This window comes from Bactrocera dorsalis, chromosome 3 (genome assembly GCF_023373825.1).
Source record: "Bactrocera dorsalis isolate Fly_Bdor chromosome 3, ASM2337382v1, whole genome shotgun sequence".
NCBI lineage: Eukaryota > Metazoa > Arthropoda > Insecta > Diptera > Tephritidae > Bactrocera > Bactrocera dorsalis.
This window is the reverse complement of record NC_064305.1, coordinates 48,063,228-48,091,155: the sequence shown is the minus strand read 5'-3', so window position 1 is coordinate 48,091,155 and position 27,928 is coordinate 48,063,228. Positions and strand designations below refer to the sequence as shown.

At 38.8% G+C, this 27,928-nt stretch overlaps 1 protein-coding gene and 1 long non-coding RNA gene across 3 annotated transcripts in view; both read right to left on the bottom strand.

Moving 5' to 3' along the window:
* The window catches only part of LOC105222398 (uncharacterized), a 113,511-nt gene that overhangs the window by 51,069 nt on the left and 34,514 nt on the right, over nt 1-27,928 (bottom strand). The window lies entirely within an intron of this gene.
* Nucleotides 784-27,834, bottom strand: LOC125777228 (uncharacterized). Its single transcript, XR_007422188.1, has 2 exons — nt 18,919-27,834; nt 784-3,196 (listed from the first exon to the last, which is right to left on the bottom strand). It is a non-coding gene; the product is annotated as an uncharacterized LOC125777228 (long non-coding RNA).

The window sequence follows — 27,928 nt, the reverse complement described above, 5'->3', positions numbered from 1 at the left end:
AAAATAGTATGGGATACCTTTGATGAGTTACCGTTTTGTATTGGATATATTGATGGAACCGAGATTAAATTAGCAGAATCGCCAATTGAAGACCATACATCATACTTCTCCAGAAATCACATATACTCAATAAAAGCACAAATAGTTTGTGACTATAAACCAGTAATTCGACATGTTGTGGTTGGTCACCCTGGGAGCTGGCATGATGCTCGTATATATCGAAATAGCTCACTCTTTCAACAAAATGATCAGTATTTTTCTTCACAGCAATGGATTACTGGGGACTCGGCATACCCTTTATCTGAAACGTTAATAACCCCTTACAGAAGCAACGCAAGACAGTTGGATAGAAATGCCCGAATTGCATTTAATTTACGGCACAGTAAATACCGTGTTAGAGTAGAGCATTGTTTTGGGCTTTTAAAAGAAAGATTTGGAAGCCTTAAGCAGCTAAGGATGCGTTTACGATTTCGGCTGTTGAATGGATTATCCCACTAATCTTAAAAATTTATCAAGATTTCGCCATACAAAAATGACAGTTCCAAATCACTTCATTGAAATGATTTGAAACTGATCCACGCTAAATCTGTCGGTGCGACTCTGATTTTGCGCAATCTACTTGTCAGCACTGGAAAAATACTTGTCAGCACTGGAAAACTATTACATTATCACAGCTGATTTAGACACTACAAAGGGAAAAAAATGTAAACAAACAAATTTTTTTTAAAACAATGAATCTAATTTCACCTGAAAATCGACCAAGCAAATGAAAAAATGCATCCATTATTTCTATTATATGGAAAATATTAAAAAAAGACGGCTTTTATTTCAAAATACTATATGACAATCTTTTCTTTTGATAAATATTAAGCGATGTGAATTCATGAATGACAATAACAGCTGTTTTTTGATCTTTCTAACGGCAGTGAGAACACTGTTGGATTATGAAATGCTTAAATGTAATCTAATCTTTGAAATTTTCGGTCTGAACATAGTAAAACAAAAAAAACATAAATTATGCTGCGATTGGTTTCTTGTCTGCCGTATTCTCCACAACATTTTAATTAATAATGGTTCCACTTCGTTCGACGATGGTTCAGATCCATCAACTACTACCGAAGATTATATTGAGCTTGATGAGCATGTACCCAATAATGTTGGAGAAACTAAAAGACAAGCCATATACGCATTAATGTTTTCTTAAATGTATTTTAATTCATTTTTCAGTTTTTAATTACATATATAATAATTATAATTACATATATTTATACATTTAGTATAAGCCAAACATAAAAAAGATACATACATATATACATTAAACTATTGTATACAAAATAAATGGTTGTTTTAATTTAAGTATTTAGTACAAGACAAACATGAAAATGATAACGCTTTGAATGACAGAAGATAGTAAAAAATCAAAAACCGTATTAAATAAGTATTCATCTCAACAGTAATTGGAACTACATATTTTAAAATACAAAGATAAATAAAGTACAGAGATAAATAAATTAAGATAAATAAATAGAGATAAATAAAGTACAGAAAAATTACTGGTGAGAGGAATACTTATATTTCATTTCAATTTCGAACCTTTGCAAGCGTTCCTCCTTTTCAATTTGAAGTTTTTTCAATCGTTCATCCTTTTCCAATTCTAAGACTTTTAAGTCCAATTCACAGTTCTTGAATATTATTTCAGCTTTACCTCTTTCAATTTCTGCTTGCAATCTTCTTTCATTCAAAGCGTGATCTTTTTCATGTTTCTCTTTTTCCCATTCCATTTTCATTTTAAACATTTGCCTACGCTCGACTTGAAAGCAACAAGATTTGCAGCAGATGATTTTGGGACATGTTTTTTAATTTTTTCCACGAAATCTTTTGCTTTTTCGGGAACAATCACTTCACTTACATTGCCAGGTGGTAGATTTTCAATATTGGCAATGTCAATTGGAGACGCAATTTCTTCGCCGACATCAGAAAAAGTGATTTGCAGGATTTGGCTGGCCGCGCTTTCGTTCATTATGGACGTACTGCCACTATCAACCACTTCAAATGGTAATTCACTTGTGGCTTTTTTCCCAAAAATATGTTTAAGCTGATTAAAGTGTGGGCACATCTGCAACACTTTGCCTGAAATATAAACATTAGACAAAATTTTGTCGCATTCATTACGCTTACCTTCAACACTCGACGTCGCGGCTTCAGACTAAAGAAGGCCTGCTCCTGTTGACATTCGCCAATCGCTTGCTCTTTTGTATGAAGCCTTCAGGTGTCGCACTTTCCACCGTATTAAATCCCACGTTGCGTCTATTTTTGTGCTCTCAATGAGCTTTTTATAAAAAATTTGAGCTGTTGGTGCATATTAAAATTAAAATTATTGTTACAGAAATTGTTGAAATTAATCACTTAAATCACTTACTTCTACTTCTGGAGCTTCCTGCAAGAAATCCTGTATACTCTGGATTTCTTTTTCACTCCACTTTTTGTTCGGTTTTTTCACGTTTAATTCTTTTTTTGTTTAAACCTGTTTGCTCCATCTCTTTTCTTTGTTTGCTTTTCTTTTTGACAACAGCTGATAATTTGCAAACCAGTGTTGCAAATAATACAATGGCGTTTTAGTGTTGCTTCTTTGAAAGGGTGGGCTTTAATCTTTCACACAATACGCTCGACAGAACCTTATATGCGATGTTGAGGAGGCTAATCCCACGGTAGTTGGCGCAGATTGTGGGATCTCCTTTTTTATGGATTGGGCATAGCACACTTAAATTCCAATCGTTGGGCATGCTTTCGTCCGACCATATTTTACAAAGAAGCTGATGCATGCTCCTTATCAGTTCTTCGCCGCCGTGTTTGAATAGCTCGGCCGGCAATCCGTCGGCTCCTGCCGCTTTGTTGTTTTTCAGGCGGGCAATTGCTATTCGAGCTTCTTCATGGTCGGGCAATGGAACGTCTGCTCCATCGTCATCGATTGGGGTATCGGGTTCGCCTTCTCCTGGTGTTGTGCGTTCACTACCATTCAGCGTTCACTACCATTCAGCAGGCTGAAGAAGTGTTCCCTCCATAATTTAAGTATGCTCTGGGCATCGATGGCTAGATCATCCTGGGGGGTTCTACAAGAGTATGCTCCGGTCTTGAAACCTTCTGTAAGCCGCCGCATCTTTTCGTAGAATTTTCGAGCATTACCCCTGTCGGCCAGCTTGTGAAGCTCTTCGTACTCATGCATTTCGGTCTCTTTCTTTTTCTCTCTACAAATGTGTCTCGCTTCCTTTTTCAACTCTCGGTATCTATCCCATCCCGCACGTGTTTAGTCGATCGTAACGTTGCGAGGTAGGTAGCCTGTTTTCTCTCCGCTGCGACACGGCACTCCTCGTCGTACCAGCTATTCTTTTGCACTTTCCGAAAACCAATGGTTTCGGTTCCAGCTGTACGTAAGGAGTTTGAATTGCCGTCCCACAGTTCCCTTATATTGAGTTGTTGACAAGTGCTCTCAGAGAGCAGCACTGCAAGCCGAGTAGAAAATCGTTCGGCTGTCTGTTGTGATTGCAGCTTTTCGACGTCGAACCATCCTTGTGTTTGTTGGCGTGCGTTTTTTGCTGCACAGAGGCGAGTGCGAATCTTGGCTGCAACAGTATAGTGGTCCGAGTCGATGTTAGGACCTAGGAGCGGACGCACATCTAAAACACTGGAGACGTGTCTTCTGTCTATCACAACATGATTGATCTGGTTGGTGGTTTTTCGAGCCCGAGACAGCCAGATAGCTGGATGAATCTTCTTATGCTGGAATCTAGTACTACAGATAATCATATTTCAGGCCCCGGCGAAGTCGATCAGCCTCAACCCATTTGGGGAGGCTGAATTTACCGACCGTAATGCCAAAGATACCTCCTTTGCCTACCCTGCCGTTAAAGTTGCCAAGCACGGTTTTGACATCGTGGGGGGGGCTTCTCTCATAAATGCGCTCCAAGCACTCATAAAAAGTCACATCGTCCTTCTCTTCCGTCGGGGCGTGGGCACAGGGTAGACATTCATTCATAGGAGTGAATGATAGTACTCGGCGACGGAGTCTCTCTCCCACCACGAATCCAACACCAAACTTGCGCTTCTTTATATGGCCACTGTAGTAAATGCCATAAGGCATTGCCCCGTCCATCGCATTTCTTGGACGGCGGTGATGTCAGCTTTTATTTTCACGAGGACATCAACCAGCTGGGCAGCGGCACCTACCCAATTAAGGGATTGGACATTTCAGGTGCATGCCCTCAAATCATAGTTCTTAATACGTTTGCCATGGTCACTCATCCGAGGCTTGTTGTTTCCTTTCATTGGAGGATTTTTTTTATGTGGCGGGTCCCAAACCCAGCGCAGAACCCTAAGTAGGGAATATTTCGCCTTCTCACTTTAGCTCCCCTTCAAACGGATGTTCTTAGGCTATCCAGAGAATACTTGGTCAAAGACCGGAAGTCGTGAGCTGCTTGAGTCATATGTAAAAGAATCGTTTCTGGCCACACCCAAGTGAATGGCGATCAGAGAATGCCAAAATAGTAAAACGAACTGCTAAAATCAGTTCGTTGGTAAAATTCGTTAGAACTCGGTTTTGGTTAATTATTATTACCCATACAATTATAAAAAATATTAATTTTGTGCAGTTTTACGGTAGAAAACGGCGTAAGTGCATTACGGAGTTAAGAAGAAGTAAAGTGAATGTTTTTTAAAAATAGTTTCGTGTTTTATAGGAAATATGCCGAAATCAGAAAAGTGTGTAATGGGGTGCAGAGGACAGCAACGTTTTTTCAACTTTCCAAATAAGGAGAATAAAGCCGGGTAAGAAATTGAATACTTGTTTGAAATAGTAATTAATATTTATTTGTTACTAAGTGGTTAAATAGTTGTATAAATAAATAATAGTAGGCATAATGTAATTATTATAGAAATTTCTTTGTTTTAGGTTTTTAGCTAATTTTACTTAATTCTTATTAGTTTTACTATATATTATAAAGTATTATTAGATAGAAGGCATGATGTAGATACTAGTCATCTTCTTGTTTTAGTCTTTAACTCGATTTAACTTAAGCTCTATTAGTTTTAATATAAGTTGTTTTAGGATGTTAAATGTTGGTTATTGTAAATCGCGTTTATTGGTTTAAACATGTAGTAATAAATAATCAAATTTTAATTATGGCTTTAAGGTTATGGGTTATTTAAAATTAATTTTTGTATGCCTGTGAACGCCATTTCTCCAAAGAAATGAGGATGGAGAAAAAGTTGATGTCGTTTGCCGTACCCAACATTAATTTACCAAATTTTGGCTCCCAATCCTCCGATAGAAATGGGAGCAGACGATTTTTACCCACAATTGGTGGTAGAAAGCGCGCTTCAGTGTCACGATACGAGCGATCTAAATTTGCTCGCATCTGTGGCAGAAGAGGCTCAAATAGAAATAAGGGATAATGCTTTTGATCACGTTCATGTTGGATCAAGACAGTAGTTTAATTACATCATTTGAAGATGAAAGCTTTGTAGGCAGGGGGAATCAAACAAATTTGGGTCTGACAGCTGTAACTAATAAAGAGCATAAACTGGTTGAGGAGAATAAGAAGTTGAAGGCTAGATTAGAAGAAAAAGATAGAAAGATTAGTTATTTGCAGTACCAGTTGTCAGACCTTTGGCTGAAATATGCAAATTTAAAAGAAAAAAAGCAATTAAAAGACACGGTAGTAGAAAATAGTTTAAAAAATAATAATAGGCACCCTAAAGGTCGTAGATACGACAAATATTTCAAAACCTTAGCTTCAGGTGTATACTGTCTATCTCCCTTAGCTTATAGACACCTAAAGTCTCTCCTTAGAATTCCCGAAGAGAGAACACTTGAATAGTTCGTTTCAGAATGGTCCCGTGACCCAGGTTGCAATAACAGTACTCTCAAGTGTTTAGAGTTGAAAACCCGGGGCTTTACAACTCAACAAAAATATGTGCCCTTTTTATGTTATGAAATGTCATATGCAATATTTTCCAAAGTATGATCAAATTGTAGGATTAGAAGATTCTAGCGATGAAAATCGTACTTGGAGAATAGGTACCAGTGCAGAACTATAACTTAAGCGAAAAATAATAAAAAATAAAATAAATATAATACAAATATACACATACAGTGGCGGACAAAACTCTACATACGACCCCTTTTTCTTAAATTTCAATGTCCCAATACATTTGAAAAATGATGCAGGTTTGTTTTGAATCTTATAATTGTACATAAAATAACAAAATAATATATACTCGTATCTCTAATACTAACTTTTAAAGTTATTCACAGATAATTCAAAAAAGGCACTGACAAAAGTGTACATACGAATTTAAAAAAAAGAAATAATATTAAAATTTAAAAATAAATAATAAAATTTAATATTGTGTTGGGCCACCACCGGCATCAATGACCGCTTGCAACCGTCTAGGCATTGAAGCTACTAAATTTTCGAGCTCTTCCGGCGTTATTTTCTGCCACTCCTCTTGCACCACTAATAGCGTGCTTTCATATCTTTCGCTCCAAAGTTTCCCACACGTGCTCTATTAGATTCAAGTGCGGGCTTTATGGAGGTGAATACAGCTGTCGTGGAGCATAATACAGCAGCCAGTCCTTCACTACCTGCGACGTATGCTTAGGATCATTGTCCTGTTGGAAGATCCAGCTCGTTCCTAGGCATAAATTTTCCACGGATGGTTTCAAATTGTTTTCCAATATGGACTTGTATTGAAAGCGATCCATAATGCCTTCAACAAATACCAGATTTCCAACGCCTGAGTCTGCAACTGCTCCCCAAAGCATAACATTGCTACCGCCATGCTTCACGGTCGGCATTAGGTGCTTGGGATCCATAGCAGTGTTCGGTTTTCTCCAAACTTTGGCTTTTTATTTATTGAATCTGCTTTTTGTTTTAAAAGAGTAACAATAAGTTACAAAATCTTAAATTTATTCAAACACTAGACAAATTCATGCAAGTGATGGAGCTGTTTTGGTGATACGTTGCTCCTAGTACGCAGGCATATCTCTTCTTTAAAGGCGTGTTTCATCGTAGGAATTTACCAAAGCTTAAGCTAAAGGGTTTGAGTAATGTAGAAGTTTAGATAAATAATTAATTCTGATGTCTTCTACTTCTTTCTTTACCATAGAAATACCAAGATCTTTATGGATATTTTCTTTACGCATGTACCATGGTGAAATGTGATTGTTCTAAGCATTTTTGATTGGAAACTTTCCCAGCGGATAAAATTAACACGGCGATGTCCTAGGAAAAGTAACAGATCACCCCTTTCGCTTACCATAGGGACGAAGAATTCTTCGATGCCAAAGTTAACGAAGAATTCTTCTACGTCAAGGTCAATAGTATAAAAGAAACAATTGCATGTTAATTTTGCTTTATTTATGAAAGTAGATGTACGTATTTCGTTATGAAAATAAGTATTTGTGTATAAAAAGGAATGTTTTTCTTTAAATTTTGTGGCTGAGTCTCTTTTCGTTTTTTTCCAAGCAACGAGACTTAAAGGAACGGCCTATGACGAGTCTGATGCGTTTTTGAATTTGATGAGCTACAAAAAAGTTGAAACCGTATGTAGTTATAAATTTACTTCAATGATAAAAATTTACCAAATAATAACCCATTAAAGTGCGTTTCATCAAATTTTATTTGTTGTTTACATATTGTACTCTAACGTTTTTCATGTACTTGATTGATTGTAAGTATGAACAAAGTAGCATTTAGCCGCATAGCTTACTTTTATGCATTACCTGGTATCAAAGAATTCGCCGTAGAATTTTATTCGAAGAATTCTTCAAAGAAAAATGTAAGCGATGAACCATTATCCCGCTCGACATACATCCAAATCGGCTTTATGACCGCATTATATAAAAGCACTTTGTTGTCTAGGCTAAGTTTGGAGCTTTTATTTAAAAGCCAATTTAAATTTGCAGCTCTTATCTTCATGCAAGTTATTTTACTCGATATATGTTTTCTCTACGTAAGTCTTCTATCTAGGTGAATACATTCGCTTCTTCTTCTTTTTAATTTGCGTAGACACCGCTTATGCGCTTATAGCCGAGTTAACAACAGCGCGCCAGTCGTTTCTTCTTTTTGCTACGTGGCGCCAATTGAATATTCCAAGCGTAGCCAGGTCCTTCTCCACCTGGTCCATCCAACGGAGTGGTCTTCCTCTTCCTTTGCTTCCCCCCCCGGGTACAACGCCGAATACTTTCAAAGCTGGAGTGTCTTTGTCCATTCGGATAACATGACCTAGCCAGCGTAGCCGCTGTCTTTTAATTCACTGAACTATGCCAATGTCGTCTTATATCTCGTACGGCTCATCGTTCCATCGAATGCTATATTCGCCGTGGTCAACGCGCAAAGGGCCGTAAATCTTTCGCAGAACTTTTCTCTCGAAACTCGCAACGTCAACTCATCAGATGTTGTCATCGTCCAAGTCTCTGCACCATATAACAGGCCGGGAATTATGAGTGATTTATATAGTTTGGTTTTTGTTCGTCGAAAGAGGACTTTACTTCTCAATTGCCTACTCAGTCCGAAGTAACACCTGTTGGCAAGGGTTATGCTGCGTTGGATTTCCGGGCTAACATTGTTGGTGGCGTTTAGGCTGGTTTCAAGATAGACGAAATTATCTACGACTTGAAAGTTATGATTGTCAAGAGTGACGTGAGAGCCCAGTCGCGAGTGCACAGGATGATGACAGGAGATATTTTGTCTTGCCCTCGTTCACTGCCAAACCCATTTGCCTTGCTTCCTTGTCCAATCTGGAGAAAGCAATCAATATATCAATATCATCGGCATATGCCAGCAACTGTACACTCTTATGAAAGATTGTGCCTGCTCGATTAAGTTCTGCAGCTCGAATTATTTTATTCAGATGGAGTCATGTGTAGAAGTTCACGCAAGTGAGGAAAGTTTTCTGATCGCCATTCACTTGGGAGTGGTCAGAAACGGTTCTTTTATTTATGGTTCAAGCAGCTCACGACTTCTGGTCTTTGACGAAGTATCCTCTGGGTAGCCTAAGAACATCCGTTTGAAGGCGAGCTAAAGTGAGAAGGTGAAACATCCCATACATAGGGTTGTGCGCTGGGTTTGGGACCCGCCACGTAAAAACCACCCCCACTGAAAGTAAACAACTTCATTCGTTTGGGGTACTAAAATATTCTTCATATTTACTGCCGGACACATTTTTGGTCTTAGCGAAAACGTAACATGCTTACACGTTTGTTCATTCACATTTATACGCCAGTTGGAGAGCCATTCTTCGACAGAACTTAAGTGCTTGACTAATATTCTTGATGCTATTATATGGCATTTGTTACGGCTCACTAATACTGTGTTATCTGCAAAAGTTGATGTTAATACATTATTAGCTGTTGGAAGATCTGCAGTATATATGATGTATAGAGTTGGGCCTAAAACACTGCCCTGTGGTACACCAGCCCTTATCTGTCGTTCATCAGACATAAAATCTCCCACTTTTACTATAAATTTTAAATTTTTTAAATAATGCTACAATGTTTTATACAATTGTAAAGGTAGAATGTTTCCAGTCTTATATAAAAGGCCTTCATGCCACACCTTATCAAATGCCTGAGGCACGTCTAGAAATATAGCTGAACAGTACTCTCTGTACTCAAATGCTTTTCTTACCTCGTTAGTAATTCTATTTACTTGCTCTATTGTGCTATGTTTTTTACGAAACGCGAATTGGTGCGTTGGTATTATATTATTTTCGTGGGGGAAAGGAGACATCTTTGATAGTAACACTTTTTCAAATATTTTAGAAAGTCAGGGAGACTGATTGGTCTGTATGAAGACGGCTGTGTAAAGTCTTTCCCAGGATCGTCTACCAATTTGGTTTTTCCTAAGCCCTGATTATGGTGCTGCTCGGTTGGTCGCTGCGATGACTCAACCTTTTCATCGTTCCCATTGTTGTTAGGAGCTGATTTCGCAGGCTCGACAAAGCTGAAGTAGGCATTTCAGAGAATGCCTACAACCTTGTTCGTGTAGCTGCGCTGCGCTCATGTTTTTTTGTTTCTTTTATTGTTTATTTCGCACTTATTTGGCATTTTATTATGTTTATTGTTTGCAAAAAAGGCAATTTTTTGTGTTTTTTATGTTTTGATTAACACTTTCGCGTTATTACCTGCACTTTTTTTTCAATATTGGTTTAATTTTTTTTATTTTATTTTTTTAGACAGTTTTTTTCAGAGGGCACCAAGACACGTCCGTATAGGTTGAAAGCTCTATTTGAAAAAAAAAAAACAAGAAACTCTTTCTGATTACTTCGAGAATTACATCACCTTTAAAACTCATATTAATTTTTCAGATGATCCGGTAACCAGTTATAACGTTCCACTTTTGTTCAAGGCGCTTCTGGAGATTCACTGTCACAGGCTTTTTTATTAATATTTTTCATTGAATATTTTTTTCTAATATACTTCATAAGTTGTACAATAATATGTTATTAAATTTAATACAATTATATTACTCATGTCGCCGCAAAAAAACACAAAAATATTATTTTTTTGCCTTTAAAACCTTACCTCCCCTTAAATGAGCTCAGATTCAAAAAAATTTAAAACAATACCACAACTAAAAGGTCGGAAAATGATTTCAGATGAAAAAAACCCATAGTACACCTGCAGAAGCTACACGCTCAAAGCAAGGTGCTACAAACAAAAAATGGTTAAAGATATTTCATACACCAAATTTATTTCTGAAAGTGACAGTCTGATACGTTACTGCACTCGATTTTCAGGACAGGACAATTCTGAATCGGTATTAGAAATCAAAAAAGAAAACCTTGACAATTTCTGGACAATTCCATGCGGCATATGACGCAATCGTATAATCTGACTGCTAGATCTACCAGAAAATTTTAAATCCACGGCTTACGTAAAATACGAAAATTGCTTAGACCAATACAAAGACGAAAGCCATGATCCCCGATTAACTAAAACTAATCAAATCAATTGCACCTACTCCACAACCGATAGTAGAGCTGCCACAAAGAAAAGGCCAAGATGCAAGTTCAGGCATTCACCATAAAGTGCCAGCATACGACAGAGATATACATATTTCATGGTGGTTATGAACTGTGGACGTCCTTCCGGAACATGTTTACAGCCGTGTACATAAACCATCCTAAATTATCACAAGCGCAGACATTGTATCACCTTAGATACAAAACCAAAGGTCAAGCAGGCGTAATAGTCAAACAGTTCACTCTAAATGACAAGAATTTCAACTTTGCTAGGGAAGCTCTAAAAGAACGACACGAGAATGAAAGAATATTGGTCGACAAACAAGTGACCATATTAATGAATTTACCAACAAGTGAAGAATTTGTAAAACTTCAATCCACTGTTTCAAATTGTTTGTCGGTTCTGTCGACACAGAATATTCCCACAAATAAATGGGACCTCATACTGGTAAATATATGTATGCTCCGCGAAAACCAGAAAAATCTTTGCATTTGTAGGAACAATCGCTCTCATCACGAAGAAAATGCCCAACGTGGCAACAAATGAAAGATTTCTTAACTACCCAATATGAAATTGCGTAAAGGGTAGATAAAAAAACGGTCAGAACTAAAAACGTTCAACCCGACCTAAATCGAAGTTTCATTTGACCCCAAGTTAGTATCAAAAACAATTTAAACAGAAGCTAAAATCAATCGTTCACATGTGAACAATATAAACAAATGTCATGCGAACTACGTAAAGGAGGGCACAAGCTGAAAGCTTGCTAAAAGTATAAAAAACTTAATATTAATGAAAGGAACAACTGTGTCAGATCAAAAAGACTCTGTACAAACTGCTTGTCCCACTCACACAATAACTTTCCTGGCACACCCGAAAGTAGCGCTTTCTCAAAAAGAGCCACGGGTTTAGTTGCAATCACAACTCCCCAAACACAAAATCACGAAATTTGCCAAGAGACACCATGTTGCTCAAAGGCATTAAAAACTCAAACGCTACACAGCGAGAATCAAAGTAGGGTACTACTATCGACAGCAGTTATCTCCATCGAACACCGAGGAGAACTTTTCAAATTGAGAGCCCTAATAGACCAAGGATCACAACGGCTCAAAAAAGGCTAAAACTACCAACAAAACAAGCCAATTATGAAATTACGGGAATGGGCGGAAGAGTAATAAAAAACTCAAATAAAATCTGCCCCATTACCCTAATTTCCCCCCAAGCGGATAAGCGCATTCAAGCAGAAGCTATAGTCTTACCGCAACTTACGAACATGCTTCCAAGTTATCATATAAATAGCAAGCATTGGCAAATGTTACTCACCTAAAGCTAGTAGATCCTATATTCTAGAAGGGGTTGAATTTCAAAGTTCAAAATTTCAAACACCCTTCTAGCTCAAAATACTATATTCGGTTGGATACCAAGTGGACTAGTGACAGTGACAGAACCAGTTACCACCATAACAACTCAAGTGGAAGAAATATCCAATGAATATCTTAATTCACAATTAAAGAAATTTTGTGAGTTAGAAGAACTCCCCCCCATTTCAATTACAACACCAGAAGATCAGTATTGTGAAGACTTTTACAAAGCCACAACTACTAGATCAGGAAATGGTCGGGATGTCGTACGACTACCATTTAAACAACAATTTCCAGATACACTCGCCATAGGTCACTCTCGCACCTCTGCAATACAGCAGTTTCTAAGTATGGAAAGGAACTTACTTAAACAGGCGACCTCTAACAACACTATGATGGTGTCTTAGAAGAATACCTCCATTTAGATCACATGGAGGAAGTAAGCCCATGCGAAAAAATTATAAAAGGTAAATATAACTCATTCTACTTGCCACACCATGCAGTAGTAAAGCCTGACAAAAAAACAACAAAAGTTAGAGGTGTCTTTAATTGCCTCCAGATGCACTAGCTCGGGGAATTCCCTAAATGACCAACCAGATTTAATGCTCCTCACATTAAATTGGCGTATATACAAATACGTTTTCAATGAGGATGTCGAAAAAATGTATCGACAAATAATCTTGCTTTAAGATGATCAAGATTTTCAGCGGATTATCTTTCGAAAATCTGCCAATAGTCCTCTACGCGACTTTAAATTGAAAACAGTCACCTTAGCCGCCATAACAAAGAGGCAAATTTTATCCCCAATAGCAAAACTTGTCGACCCCGCAGGATGGCTTTCGCCAATTATGATACAAGCGAAAGTCCTGAGTCAAGAATTATGGCTAGACGGAACCGACTAGGACGAACAAGTGAAAAATGGTCCCAGTTTGCTAATAATCTGAAAGACATCTCGCAGATACAAATTCCACGGTGGGTAAACTATTCTCCCGAATACAAAATGGAACTACATGGCTTCTGCGATGAGTCTGACAAGGCATATTGTGCCACAAGTACGCAAAGCGATACCGCAACCACAAGCAGCCTACTAGCGGCAAAAGCAAAGGTCGCACCTCTAAAAACGATACGTCTACCACTTTGTGGCGCTCTGCTACTGGCAAAGCTGGTTTCCATGGTGCAGACCCACATGAACATGGTAAAATGCAAATTATATCTATGGTCCGATTCCGAACTCGTTCTAGCCTGGTTAGAAAAGCCACCACACTCGTGGAAAACATATATTTCTAAGCGAACCTCTCAAATACTTTACCTAGTAGGAGAAGCCACATGGCGACACGTAGCCAGTGCCGACAATCCTGCTGATCTAGGTACAAGAGGGTGCAAACCCCTAGATCTTGCCACCACCACGCTATGGTAGAATGGCCCCCGATGGTTAACCGAATCCACAGATTCATAATCGCCCCATAAAGTCGAAAAATCGATACCTATCATACAACAGTGGATGATAATGAAATCCTTAAACGATTTTCATGGTTCCTCCGAGCCCTCGGAGTAGTCGCATATATGCTCAAGTTCATAGAGCAACTTAAACTTAAAGTTAAAGGAGTAACTTACCCCCATTGCGATACTTTGACGGACCAGGACTTACGAAAAGATCGCGCTTAGCGCTTATCGCATCAACCCAAACGCGCTACTTCATTCGCGACATATCATTACTCAAAAAGTCGGAGCCGATTGATAATAAGCGCTCCCTCTTCGTTCTGAACAGGTGTCGATTTTGCTGGACCTTTTCAAATAAAAGCGTCCATGCTAAGATCTCCCACTCTCATGAAAGGCTATGTGGCTGTCTTTGTATGTTTTACGACAAAGGCAGTACACCTTGAGCTGTGTACTAATCTGACGACGGAGGCTTTTCTCGCAGCATTTGCTCACTTCGTCGCTCGACGTGGCGTCCCATCCAAAATCAGGAGCGATAATGGCAAAACATTGATAGGAACCCAACGTGCCACAGAAAAACAGTTTGTGGATTTCCTAAAACAAGTGTCCCCTGATATCGTACAAAAGTACGCCCCTCAAGGTATCAATTGGCAATTTATACCACCAAGCGCTCCTCATATGGGGGGTTTATGTAGGGTCAGTTGTAAAGAGCTTCAAATCTCATTTCAAGAAGCTAGCCAGCAGCTATAAATTTAATTATGAAGAATTCACGACATTATTCGCGAAAATCGAAGCACTCTCGCAAGATCCCTCCGACTTCACAGCCCTAACTACAGGGCATTTTTGAAAAGGAGCACCCATTCTGGCCACACCTAAGCCAGGCGTGGACTCGCTATCCTTATTAAATATATGGGAAAGAACTAAAATTCTCCATCATAATTTCAGTAGCCGATGGAAAGAAGACTATATAAAGGACCTCCACAAGAGGTACCGATGGAAACTCCACCGGCTGCCACAATGCGTCATCTTTGCCACCTCAGCAACGCCAGCTGGTCGTCCGGGCGCACGGCTATTGTCTCAATTGCCTGACGCCTATCCACCAAACCCACGAGTGTACCTCGGGCAACCTGTCGACCGCCATTAAGCCGGGATGCACGGTCCCGTTGAACAATAGGGCCGCCCGTGGCCGGCGGCCACATAATGGGGCGTCAACACGACGCCAGCAACAACGACCGCGCCCGCGCCGGACCTCAGCCCTCAGCAGCGTCGCAGCCACTCTCCAGCAACTTCAACGAATTCTATGCTAAAATATTCGCCTAGGGGGGCCGGGATCGCTAAATGAGCTTTAGTCGCCTGCCCCACACCACGCCTACACCCATCACTAACACGCCACAGTCATCACACTCACCGCGTCATCACCACACTCCACATCAACACCACCCACACGGAAGCGTCCAGGATCCACACACCCAAACACACACCACACCACTCCACACTCCACCGTGCCTATACACACGCCAGTACTGACTCGCTCGTTGTTGAATACACGTCGCTTTTCCGCCGCCGCTACATTGAAGTTTATTTTAAATTGAAATTAATTTGTATTGTTAAAAAAAAAGAAACCCCACAAATCAAGTGTGGACTCTATTGTGAAAACACATACAAATCTAGTGTTCAATTTATATTGTTAAGAAAATTATACACACAAGTGGTGAATCCCGAGGTTTTTTTATTTTAAAAGTAGCAAGTGGTGAGTGAAGCGGGCACTGATTAAAACAAAATGACAAATGACAAAAATATGAATAATTAGAATACTAAATTGAAAAAACGAGATATACGACGACATTGACATAGTTCAGCGAATTAAAAGACAGCGGCTACGGTGGCTAGGTCATGTTGTACGGATGGATGAAAACACTCCAGCTCTGAAAGTATTCGACGCAGTACCCGCCGCGGGAAGCAGAGGAAGAGGAAGACCTCCACTCCGTTGGAAGGACCAAGTGGAGACGGACCTGGCTTCGCGTGGAATCTCCAATTGGCGCCACATAGCGAAGAGAAGAAACGACTGGCGCGCTGTTGTTGACTCGGCTATAATCGCGTAAGCGGTGTCTACGCCCGTAAAGAAGAAGAAGAAATAGAAAAAAAATTATTTTATTTTGTCATTCGAACTCGAGCCTCCGGAATACTAAGCCCTGCGTTTAACGACTAGGCTAATGTGGCATGCATCGTCGCATTTTCCTAAAAGCAGTTTTATCCATTTGCCTTCAATTTAACTAAAGTGTGAGAAAGAATTACATAGTTTTATTATAGCAGAAAATATGTGAGTGAGGTGATAAAAACTCACGTGTATACAAAAGTTTTGGGAGGTTTCTTGATTTGCCCTTAAGAACGTGACAAAAAGAGTGACAATTAAACTGGTACGTGTTACCGGCATGTCACTAGGTAACATATCCGTCACTGTTCCAACTAGGTATGTCACAAGCAAAAACTACAAACATAGTTCTATGAAAACAACAATCGTCGTAAATAGCATAATCATCACAAATCAATATGGCAGCGAAATGGCAAAAAGCATTTTCATTCATAAATGCAGGCGCACATTCAACAGCAAAAAGCAGTCACCGTCACATATCCCCTAGCATACCGTTGTCAACAAGCGTCTTTTAGCGACAATGGCAAAAGCTAAAACTCATAAATTGAACAAAATTCTGATGTTCGTTCTGGAATGGAAAAGTCCCAACTCCGAAAACTCGCAGAACGCAGCAAAAAATGACAAAATTGACAACATACTTCTTATTTTTTTAATCGTAATTTCTTTTCTTTTAGTTTTTATACTCTTGCACAGAGTATTATAGTTTTTTAAAGCTTAGTTTTTGTTTTCGTATTATTTGCTTTATAGGTTGAGCAACACTTAGGTGGGTGGTGTTTGCTATGATATTTTCATGCGTTCTCCAACATATGTAGATACAAATAGTGCGCTGAAGTCAATTGTGAAAGGATTCATATATTATCTGCAAAATGAGGACGAGATCTTTCGGTAGTCAAAGGGAATTAACGCGCTTCATAGATCAGTGCAGAGAAAGTTAAAATGCAGAAGAAAGGATAATTTGGTCGAGAACACGAGAATTATATTGGTAGACAAACATTTTGAATGACGACAAGATTTGGCGCCTTTTCTGGAGTATTTCTATCTTCCTTTCATCGGCGGCTGAAATCATGTTGGTGAAATTTGATGGAGTTATATTTTATACTTTGTGGTCCGATTTTCTTTATTTTATAATAAAAGACAGGCAACCGGAAAATAACTTAACTGAATATTAGGTTGTATGAGAGATATATGATATAGTTATCTGATCAGGCCGATTCTTTCAAAGTTGTTTAGATTTATTCATGGAACATTTCTCGCATACGCGAATTTATAGAAAAAAATTGATCCGCTCTAATGTATATGTATTCTTTTAAGCAAATCAGAGTTTCGAATAAAGTAACTAAAACAGTGCCGTTTTTAATTTCCAATGCGCTTTGCAGGAATGTACATATGAATTATTCATAAATATTTTTACGCAATCCTACTTGTCTTTGTTTACCAAAGAAGAGGAAGAGGAATCTGACATACCCGAAGGTCTACCACAAGCACAAGCCAGACGTTTAAAATGGGTTATAAAAAATCTTGCTAATTCGACGATTGAGACGATTGACGTCGAGAAAAAAAGCTTTGGAGAGTGCGTACTGGTTGCAATGGTTGCGTTTTATTGAAAAGATGTAAATTGATTCCTAAGCCAAAAAAATGCAGCATCGGCGAGCAAATGTTTCCTTTTTCAGGGAAAACTAGCCTGAAAGAACACCTAAAAGGCAAACCGAATCTAGAAGGATTGAAAAACTTTGTTTTAGCGTCCCCTGATGGTTAAATATTGGACTTTTTTATACACCAAGGAGCAAAGACATGGCCCGATGGAAAGCGAAATAAGCACTTGGGAATTGGTGGTACTGTTGTACAGAAACTAGCTGCAGAAGGTAGTGAGGTTTTTATTGACCGCTGCTTCTTCTTAATTGGCGTAGACACCGCTTATGCGATTATAGCCGAGTCAACAACAGCGCGCCAGTCGTTTCTTCTTTTCGCTACGTGGCGCCAATTGGATATTCCAAGCGAAGCCAGGTCCTTCTCCACTTGGTCCTTCCAACGGAGTGGAGGTCTTCCTCTTCCTCTGCTTCCCGCGGCGGGTACTGCGTCGAATACTTTCAGAGCTGGAGTGTTTTCGTCCATCCGGACAACATGACCTAGCCAGCGTAGCCGCTGTCTTTTAATTCGCTGGACTATGTCAATGTCGTCGTATATCTCGTACAGCTCATCGTTCCATCGAATGCGATATTCGCCGTGGCCAACGCGCAAAGGACCATAAATCTTTCGCAGAACTTTTCTCTCAAAAACTCAAGGTGATGAGTGTCGATTCTCCTTTCACGGGTCTTTTCCAAGATTTGGCGCATGGTGAATATCTGGTCGGTTGTTGATTTACCAGGTCTGAAGCCACACTGATAAGGTCCAATCAGTTTGTTGACGGTGGGCTTTAATCTTTCACACAATACGCTCGACAGAACCTTATATGCGATATTGAGCAGGCTTATCCCACGGTAGTTGGCGCAGATTGTGGGGTCTCCTTTTTTATGGATTGGGCATAGCACACTTAAATTCCAATCGTTGGGCATGCTTTCGTCCGACCATATTTTACAAAGAAGTTGATGCATGCTCCTTATCAGTTCTTCGCCGCCGTGTTTGAATAGCTCGGCCGGCAATCCATCGGCCCCTGCCGCTCTGTTGTTTTTCAGGCGGGCAATTGCTATTCGAACTTCTTCATGGCCGGGTAATGGAACGTCTGCTCCATCGTCATCGATTGGGGAATCGGGTTCGCCTTCTCCCGGTGTTGTGCTATCACTGCTATTCAGCAGGTTGGAGAAGTGTTCCCTCCATAATTTAAGTATGCTCTGGGCATCGGTAACTAGATCACCTTGGGGGGTTCTACAGGAGTATGCTCCGGTCTTGAAACCTTCTGTAAGCCGCCGCATCTTTTCGTAGAATTTTCGAGCATTACCCCTGTCGGCCACCTTATCCAGCTGTTCGTACTCACGCATTTCGGCCTCTTTCTTCTTCTGTCTGCAAATGCGTCTCGCTTCCCTCTTCAACTCTCGGTATCTATCCCATCCCGCACGTGTTGTGGTCGATCGTAACGTTGCGAGGTAGGCAGCCTGTTTTCTCTCCGCTGCGACACGGCACTCCTCGTCGTACCAGCTGTTCTTTTGCACTTTCTGAAAACCAATGGTTTCGGTTGCAGCTGTACGTAAAGAGTTTGAAATGCCGTCCCACAGTTCCCTTATACCGAGTTGTTGACGAGTGCTCTCAGAGAGCAGGAGTGCATGCCGAGTAGAGAATCGTTCGGCTGTCTATTGTGATTGCAGCTTCTCGACGTCGAACCTTCCTTGTGTTTGTTGGCGTGCGTTTTTTGCTGCACAGAGGCGAGTGCGAATCTTGGCTGCAACAATATAGTGGTCCGAGTCGATGTTAGGACCTCGGAGCGCACGCACATCTAAAACACTGGAGACGTGTCTTCCGTCTATCACAACATGATCGATCTGGTTGGTAGTTTTTCGATCCGGAGACAGCCAGGTAGCTTGATGGATCTTCTTATGCTGGAATCTAGTACTACAGATAACCATATTCCGGGCCCCGGCGAAGTCGATCAGCCTCAACCCATTTGGGGATGTTTCGTCGTGGAGGCTGAATTTACCGACCGTAGTACCAAAGATACCTTCTTTGCCCACCCTGGCGTTGAAGTCGCCAAGCACGATTTTTACATCGTGACGGGGGCATCTCTCATAAGTGCGCTCCAAGCACTCATAAAAGGCATCTTTGGTCACATCGTCCTTCTCTTCCGTCGGGGCGTGGGCGCAAATCAGCGATATGTTGAAGAACCTCGCTTTGATGCGGATTGTGGCTAGACGTTCATTCACCGCAGTGAATGATAGTACTCGGCGACGGAGTCTCTCTCCCACCACGAATCCCACACCAAACCTGCGCTCCTTTATATGGCCACTGTAGTAAATGTCACAAGGACCGGCCTTTGAAGGTATTTTGGCATTTTGTCGATATTGCGGCATACAACTCATGATGTACAAAAAAGATAAATATGCTTGCGGAAAAAACAAAAAAATATTATCCATCAGAAAGAGCATGAACCCTTGCAAAAGAAAACAAATAGTTCAATGAAATCTCTGCCAGCGAAAAACGTACTAGTAGTGTTATTATGGCATTTAGAAAGAATTCCAAAAATTTAACTCATAGGGAAAGGAATTTTTTTAATATAGTCCACAGTCGACATAGAATTCGAATTGAACTGTAAATGGAATTGAATGTAAATGGTATGCGAAAAGTTAACAAATCGATTATTTGTTGTACATTGTTCCAAAACTGTATACTTCAACAAGATGGTTACTTCGTTTACCAACCTGATGAATCGGAGGACGATATTGACGATTCTTTACCAATTGCTCGTTCCAAAAAAAGGAGATGAGGCGACGAACAATCTTTAAACTATTGACGAATGCGAACAATCAATAAATATGTTAATTTCATCAGTTGCTTACTTATTTATTAAAATTGAATTTCTCTACATACATATTTATATAAAAATTTACTTAAATTATTCGACTTCAAAAGTTATTAATACTGAAAAAGTAAAAAAAAATATTATTTGATCGAGTAGTTATGGACGGAAGTTTCTTTAAGTTTTAAAATTTCCTTAATTGAGAAATTTGTTTTTATTATACTCAAGTTGAGTTGGTATGGTGGTGACTAGTTCTGTAACTAGTCCACTTTGTGTTTCTTTGTGCAGTATTTGAGATTTGCGTGCCTTTGAGCAGCATGGTGTCTCTTTTGGGATTCGTGATTTGCTTTTGTATTTAAACCCGTGGTTAATTTTGTAAAAGCGCTTCTTTGGAGTGAGATCGAATATCTGCTGTAATGAAGCATTGAATTGTGTCTTTTGTGACAATATGAGCAATTAAATTTGCTTTTGCAACTTTTAAGGTTGTGTGTATGGGACAAGCAGTTTGTACAGAGTCTTTTTGATCTGGCAAAGTTGTTCCTTTCGTTAATGTTTAATTTTTTAAACTTCTCGCAAGTTTTAAGCTTATGCCCTCTTGTGCATAGTTCGCATGACGTATGTTTTCTTTGTTCGAATGTGAACGACTGGGTTTTTTGAAAAATTATGTTTGATTTGTTTTTGCTTCTAGCTTGGGGTCTATTGAAGTTAATATTGAGGTCGTGTTTAATGTTCTTAGTTTTGATTATTTTTTCTTCTAACCTTTCCCCAATTTCATATTTGGTGGTGAGAAAATCTTTCATTTGTTGCCACGTTGGGCACTTTCTTCGTGATGAGAGCGATTGCTCCCACAAAAGTAACGATTTTAATGGTATTGCAGCGGTGCATATATTTACCAGAATAGGGACCCATCTGTCTGTGGGGATATTTAGTGTCGATAGGACCGACAGACAATTAGAAACAGCGGATTCTAGTTTGATGAATTCTACACTTGTTTCTTTCTTAATTTTTGGCAAGTTCATTAGTGTCGTTACTTGTTTATCGACCAGTAATCTTTCGTTTTCATATCTAGCTTTTAGAGCTTCCTACGCCAAATTGAAATTATCATCATTAAGAGCGAACTATTTTACTATGACGCCTGCTTGACCTTTGGTCTTGTATCGGAGGTGATACAATTTTTGTGCCGGAAGGACGGCCATTCTTCATAATTTCCATAAAATGTTTCTGTGTCACATGCGGGCACCTCGAGGTGGATGCCTGAACTTGTGGCAGCTCCACTCTACTGTGGGGAGTAGGTGCAATTGATTTAATGAGCTTTAGTTGATCGGAGATCATAGCTTTTGTTTCTTCGTACTGGTCTAAGCAGTTTTCGTATATAATGTAAGCCGAGGATTTGAAATTGTGTGTATCTGAATCGTCAGCATCTATAATAAGGCTTGGAGGCGAGTCAAAAATTTTTTAAGATTTTGATTTTTGATTTCCAATAACGATTCAGAGTTTTCATGAATCGATGAAGCGGCAAATCTAGTGCAGTATCTTAATAAACTGTCACTTTGTGAAATAAATTTTACAACCTGTTTTGAGCGTGTAGCTCCAGGTGTGTTCTGATTTGTGTCGTCATTAACCATTTTTGTATTTTTTTTATTTTTTATTAATATATCGGTATATAGGCACACCCTAATACTTGGCTTGTATGTACTTGTTTTTGTAGGTACTTATGGAAGGCTTACACGCAACAATTATTGTACCAATTTCATCGAATTGTTCCAACTGATTGTTACGTATATGGGGCAGTTGTATCAACTGATTGGATGAAAATGAAAATTTTTTGATATTTTGTGAAGTTGGTTGTGTTAGTTGGATAGTGTTTGGGTTATTTCGGCTGTCAAAGAGAGCGCGTCCACGGAGCAAAGAACAAATAAAAATGAGTGAAAGCGATCGGCAAATCCGCGAATTTATCGAAGTATATAAAACTATGCCGGAGTTGTGAAACAGCAAACAAAAATGTACGCCATAGAAGCTACCAAAAACTTTTGTTAGAATTTAAAAAAATAAAAAGCGATACGTCGATAGAGGACATGAAAAAAAATGTCAAATATACGTACTTGCTATCGCCGGGAGCTGAAGAAAACTTTACAAAGTCAAACATCTGGTGCAGGAGCTGATGAATTATACGTTTCACTTCTATGGTATTTCGATAAGCTCGACTTTTTGCGAGACCTGGAAGTACCTATGCCTGCTGTAATATCCATTAGTTCGGATGACGATGAAGAAGGGTTCGTTCGCGTGGTATGTTGAAATATTTAAAAGTTTTATTGATTTTATTTATGAGATTATGTTTTTTTACCCAGCAATCGTCGATGAAATTTTAAAAAGTGGCTACCGAAAGAACGGAGTTTCTAAAAAAAGCAACCGAGCATTTGGAGACTTCCAAAAAACAAATGGATGAAGCAGAAACTTATGCAAAGACATGAGCTTGCATGTACAGGCAAATGAAACCAGCGCAGCAATTTTTTGCAAGCAGTAAATGAAGTAATGTTGTTGGGCCGATTTGGAAAATTATGTTTCAGTTATCTGCACAGTCCTTCAAGCTCACCAAATTTAAGTAGTCCGCATGTATCACGAACCAGCTCGCCTTTTTTAAGTAATGACTCGCAACATTATATTTCGACACCTTCTGTCAGTCCAACTGAATCAACATCACGCTCGGCAGTCCTACAGAATCCATATCACATTCGCAACGTTTTATTTCTGTGCCTACTAGAAGTCCTATAGAATCAACATCACATTCGCAACGTTTTATTTATGTGCCAACTGGATACAATCAACCCATACATACAATAAACTTCACAAACAATTGAAATAACTCCAGAGTTACACTTTTCAGATGCAAGCGAAAGTCAACATACAAGTGTTCTTGATTTGTTTAATGTCTCGCAATATCAACGAATTAAAACATATGTATTTAAGATAGAGTACATATATTTTATTTTTCTCATTTTTTGTTTAAATTATTATTTTTAGTTATTTTTTTATGTCTTAGTTATAAGAGAATGAATATAAGTTTTATTTAAAGAACACAACTAACTTAACTATTTTATATGTAAATAAAAGGAATTAAAAAGATTTCAGTATTTCGATAATTTTCCAATATTTCAACCTTGTTGTTTTGGCCTCATTAGATGCATTTTTAGTCAGCGTTGGTTCCATGTCTGATAGCTGAATATTTTCACATTCAAATCGATTTGGCACCGTAAGTAGTTGTGTAAGTAGCAACTTTTTCAGGACATAAATTTATTGTTTTCAACTTTAACCCGTGCTGAGCTCAGAGTTTTGTTAAACAGCATTTCATTCTCTGTCAAATTGTTGTGACCAAATGGTTTTAAAACATTTTTCCTCAAAGCGAAAGCCGCATCCGACACAAACACAAAAGGGAGTGAATATTCGTCTGCAAGCACTGCTTGTGGTTCCGGTAAATTTAAACTTCCACTTTCCAACTTTTTAAAAAAAATCGAATTTCCGAAAGCGCCTCCATCGGAAATTCGTCCATTTGCACCTACAACCGCCATTAAAAAGTTAGAGTTGCTGTCAACATTTGCCAACAAGACAATACTGAATGTCTTTTTATAATTAAAATAGAATGAACCGGAGTTAGGAGGACGTAAAATATTTATGTGCTTTCCATCGAGCGCGCCTAGACAGTTGGGAAACATCGACTCCTCATAAAATTGATCAGCTACAGCCATCCATTGCTCAGGTGTTTTAGGAAGCTAAAAATATGTATATTTTGTGTTAAATAAAATGTATAACTCGGATATTCTTTTAATACTACCTTAATTGAGTTTTTTAGAACTTTTGTAATGGCCTCGCACGTCTCGCAGATATTGCGATTGAAAATTTTGGGTCTTCAAATGAGTTTCCGGTAGCCAAAAATCTTTAAGTTATTGCCAAACGATTCTCTGCACTAACTGCTTCTCGCATTATTGTGTCTTTTTTTCAATAAAAACTTTCACTTTCAAGAGAAGATCATAAAACACTTCATCGCTCATGCTCATGTAATTCTTGTAGTCCTTTGGCTCGGTTTCTCTCAACGTCTTCAAACACTTGTTATTTGAAAATTCATTTTTATTTTGCAACCACATTTTAGACCATTTTCTTTTTTTCCGAATTTTTTTTTGCTCCTGTTCTTCTTCAGCCGCTAAAACTTCATTTATAATAAGTAATGCAACACCTCCGAACTCATGTTTAAGCAACGAAGTGAATACTATTCAAAATGAAGTTTGCCTCAAAATTGTGCTAAAAGTTGTGTCGTATGACAAGGGCAATTTCTAGCCCAACTCAATCAACCAACTAATTGTTGCGTATATGCCTTCCATTATGTTTTGTGCAATTGAGAGCTCGTTGAAGAGATCAATGCGCTATTTACATAAGTACGTACGAATTGTTTGTGTGTTTATGGTAAAAACAGGAATAAAGGGATGTCCAACTTATTCCAGTGCGAGAGCACCTCAAAATAAGAGTTTTTTATAACATTTTCCATTATGGCTAGATCGAACAAAATAAGAATTTTTGGGCATTTTAAATTAAAACACCCAACATTTAGTACGAATAAAAATTACTATGTAGTGGTTATTTAATATATGGAGAAACTATTTAAATCTGTTTAAAGTATATTAGAAGAACTGAATTTTAACCTTTCAATACCCAATTAAAGGATTTAAGCTTTTTAGCTCTCAATCATTAAATCTATATAAATAAAAATGAAACGCTCATAACTTTCATACGACTGAACCAAATTTGATTATTCTTTCTTTAAAATGTTCGTTGAGGTTCAGGGATGGTTTCTGCGGAGAAAAAAATTCGAATAATTGCCGGAAAACCCCTAAAAACAGCCCTTTTCTTTTTCTCACACAAACGAATTAATGTTTGTTCATTACTAACGCTAAGAGAACGGCTGAACCAATATTGATGAAATTTTCAGAGGTTGTTCGTTGTGGATCAAGGAAGGTTTAGAAATAAAAAACCTGTATGCCTTTCGTGAGGAATAGTCGGAAACTTGGACAATTCCAAAAATTTGTTACGATGCCACGAAGAGGTCGCGCTAATATCGGTCGGCGTTCTCTTTAGCATCAACACACATTAGCAGCCCAAGGCACATGAACGAGTACTCCCAGGATACGATGACATACATATGTACGTGTGGAATTATGAATCGCGGTCAATCAGCATGCGATCGTCACGATGTCACAGCAAAACTTTTCAAGCAACAGCTCGGATGGACTTTACTTTGAAGCTACGTGTATATGGTGCTGTTAGATGCTAGATGTACTCTGTTGATTGGCAAAAGAAGGGTTTGCGCACGCACACATTCTTCTTTGGATTGTGGATGGTGGATGGTGGTTACACCAGACCAAATTGATGAAACCATTCAACCATGTGGAAATTCCAGGTGCAGAGAAAGATTCAGTATTGTACGAAGTGATGAAAACCAATAAGGTTCATGGACCTTGCGAACACCACAATCCCACTGCGTTTGTTTTGTATATCTGAAAACAAACGCACGAAACAGTATCCACGTGCTTTTCTTTCGGAAACACAAACTAAAAAATGATGGTTATCCACTCTATCGGCGTCACTCACCAGACGACAATGGCAGAATATTCAGCATTCAATTTAGAAGAGTGACCATATTCACCATTATTGTTTAATTCACTTTCAACGCTCATATCAGTATTGCAATTTGGTGTAATCGATAAAATACGTTTGTAAGTACGTCACCAAAGGAAGCAACATGGCGGTTATTGGTCTTGAACGATACGGTCGATACGTCAACTGCAATAAAGCCCTTTGTAGGATATTTACTTTCATGAACGTTAATTTGGAGAATGGCCAAAGAGTGCATTTCAACCCAGGGAATACAGTACAGCCAGTGGAAACACCGCCAGCACCAAAATTAACATTTACGAGTTTTGGCTCAAAATCGTCAAAGAAATAATTACGCAGAAAGCAAGGTCAACCAGTAGGTTAACATCCGGGTGTGTTATCAACTAATGCATTAGGACGAATTTGCACAACCCACCCGAAAAACGACGATTGTTTCTACCTTCGGTTGCTATTGATTAATGTACGCGGTTCAACTTCATTTGAGTCCCTGCGTACTGTGAATGGTATGGTGTGTGCAACTTTTTGAGAAGCATGCCAGCAATTATAATGCTGGAACATGATAATCGCTAGAATCAAATCATGGACGATGCGATGGCTACTTCGCATGCCACTAAAGTTCGCACACTTTTCGCGATGATCGATTCAACATTTCAGCCTTCAAATCTGCGTCAATTATGGGATATGAACAAAAATTACATTGACGAAGACATTTTACATCGTATTCGCTAAGAATTGAAAATGGATTAATTCGATGATAGCTGCCAAAAATACCGATGATGTTGACTTAAACTGGAAGATTCAAAGTCAAATTCCGGGAGACTTGCGCTCATACAAGTCGATCGATCGTCTTGACAATGAATTGAATTATCCAGTGGAATTTCTAAATTCTTTGGAGAGGCTTGGTATGCCGCCGCATCATTTGCGTCTCAAAGTTGGATCTGTCGTTATTATGTTTCGCAATCTGCAAGCGCCGAAACTGTGTAATGGAACCCGACTGATTGTGACGCACCTATCGAATACATGGGGGCAGAATGCTTGATTCTACGAATCCCTTTGAGTTCTATCGATTTCCATTTCAGTCGAAACGGATTCCGTTTCCAGTAAAAATTTCATTTGAGATGACAATCATCAGGATACAAGGATAGTCACTAGAAATTTGTGGCATAAATTTGGAACACGGCCAAAAATACGTGGCGTGCTCACGAGTTGGAAAACTATCTTCTCTCTACATTTACGCATCGGAACAGAAACCAAAAAATGTTGTTTATCAAGCTGCGTTACATTGAAATAATTTAGAAAAATCGCAAGTAAATGATTATCAACACAGTATGTATTTTTGTCTTTTCAAAACACGTACAGCCGTGCTCTCAGTTTCACATTTCAATTTCACAATGTGATTTTAAAAATTTCCTGAAAGTGAATTCGTGTGCTCCCAATTTCACAAATTTTGTTATCGATATTTTCCCATTGTTTCCTCATTCTAAACAGCTGACAAGCATCTGAGAGGATTTTATTGAAAATTTATAAATATTGTAAAATGCCATTTAGTTTTTCAATTGCTTGTTTTGAAGCCAAAAGAAGGCGTAAAATTATGGAAATTAAGCGTAACAGACATCTGAGGAATGCCTCTAGTATTCTTAAAATTTCTGAAAAACGGTAAGTTAAATTCAACAACGTATTTGTGCCCATAATAATAGTGGCGAGTTTTACAGGTTTATTCAATCGTTCCGTCTAAGTAAGGAATTATTTTTATTTGTTTTAAATATTTAAAGCCGTCGAGGCTGTCCCACTCAATCCAATTGGCTGCTGTCCTTCGCTATCTGGCCATTGGTTCCTACCAATTGGCATAAGCA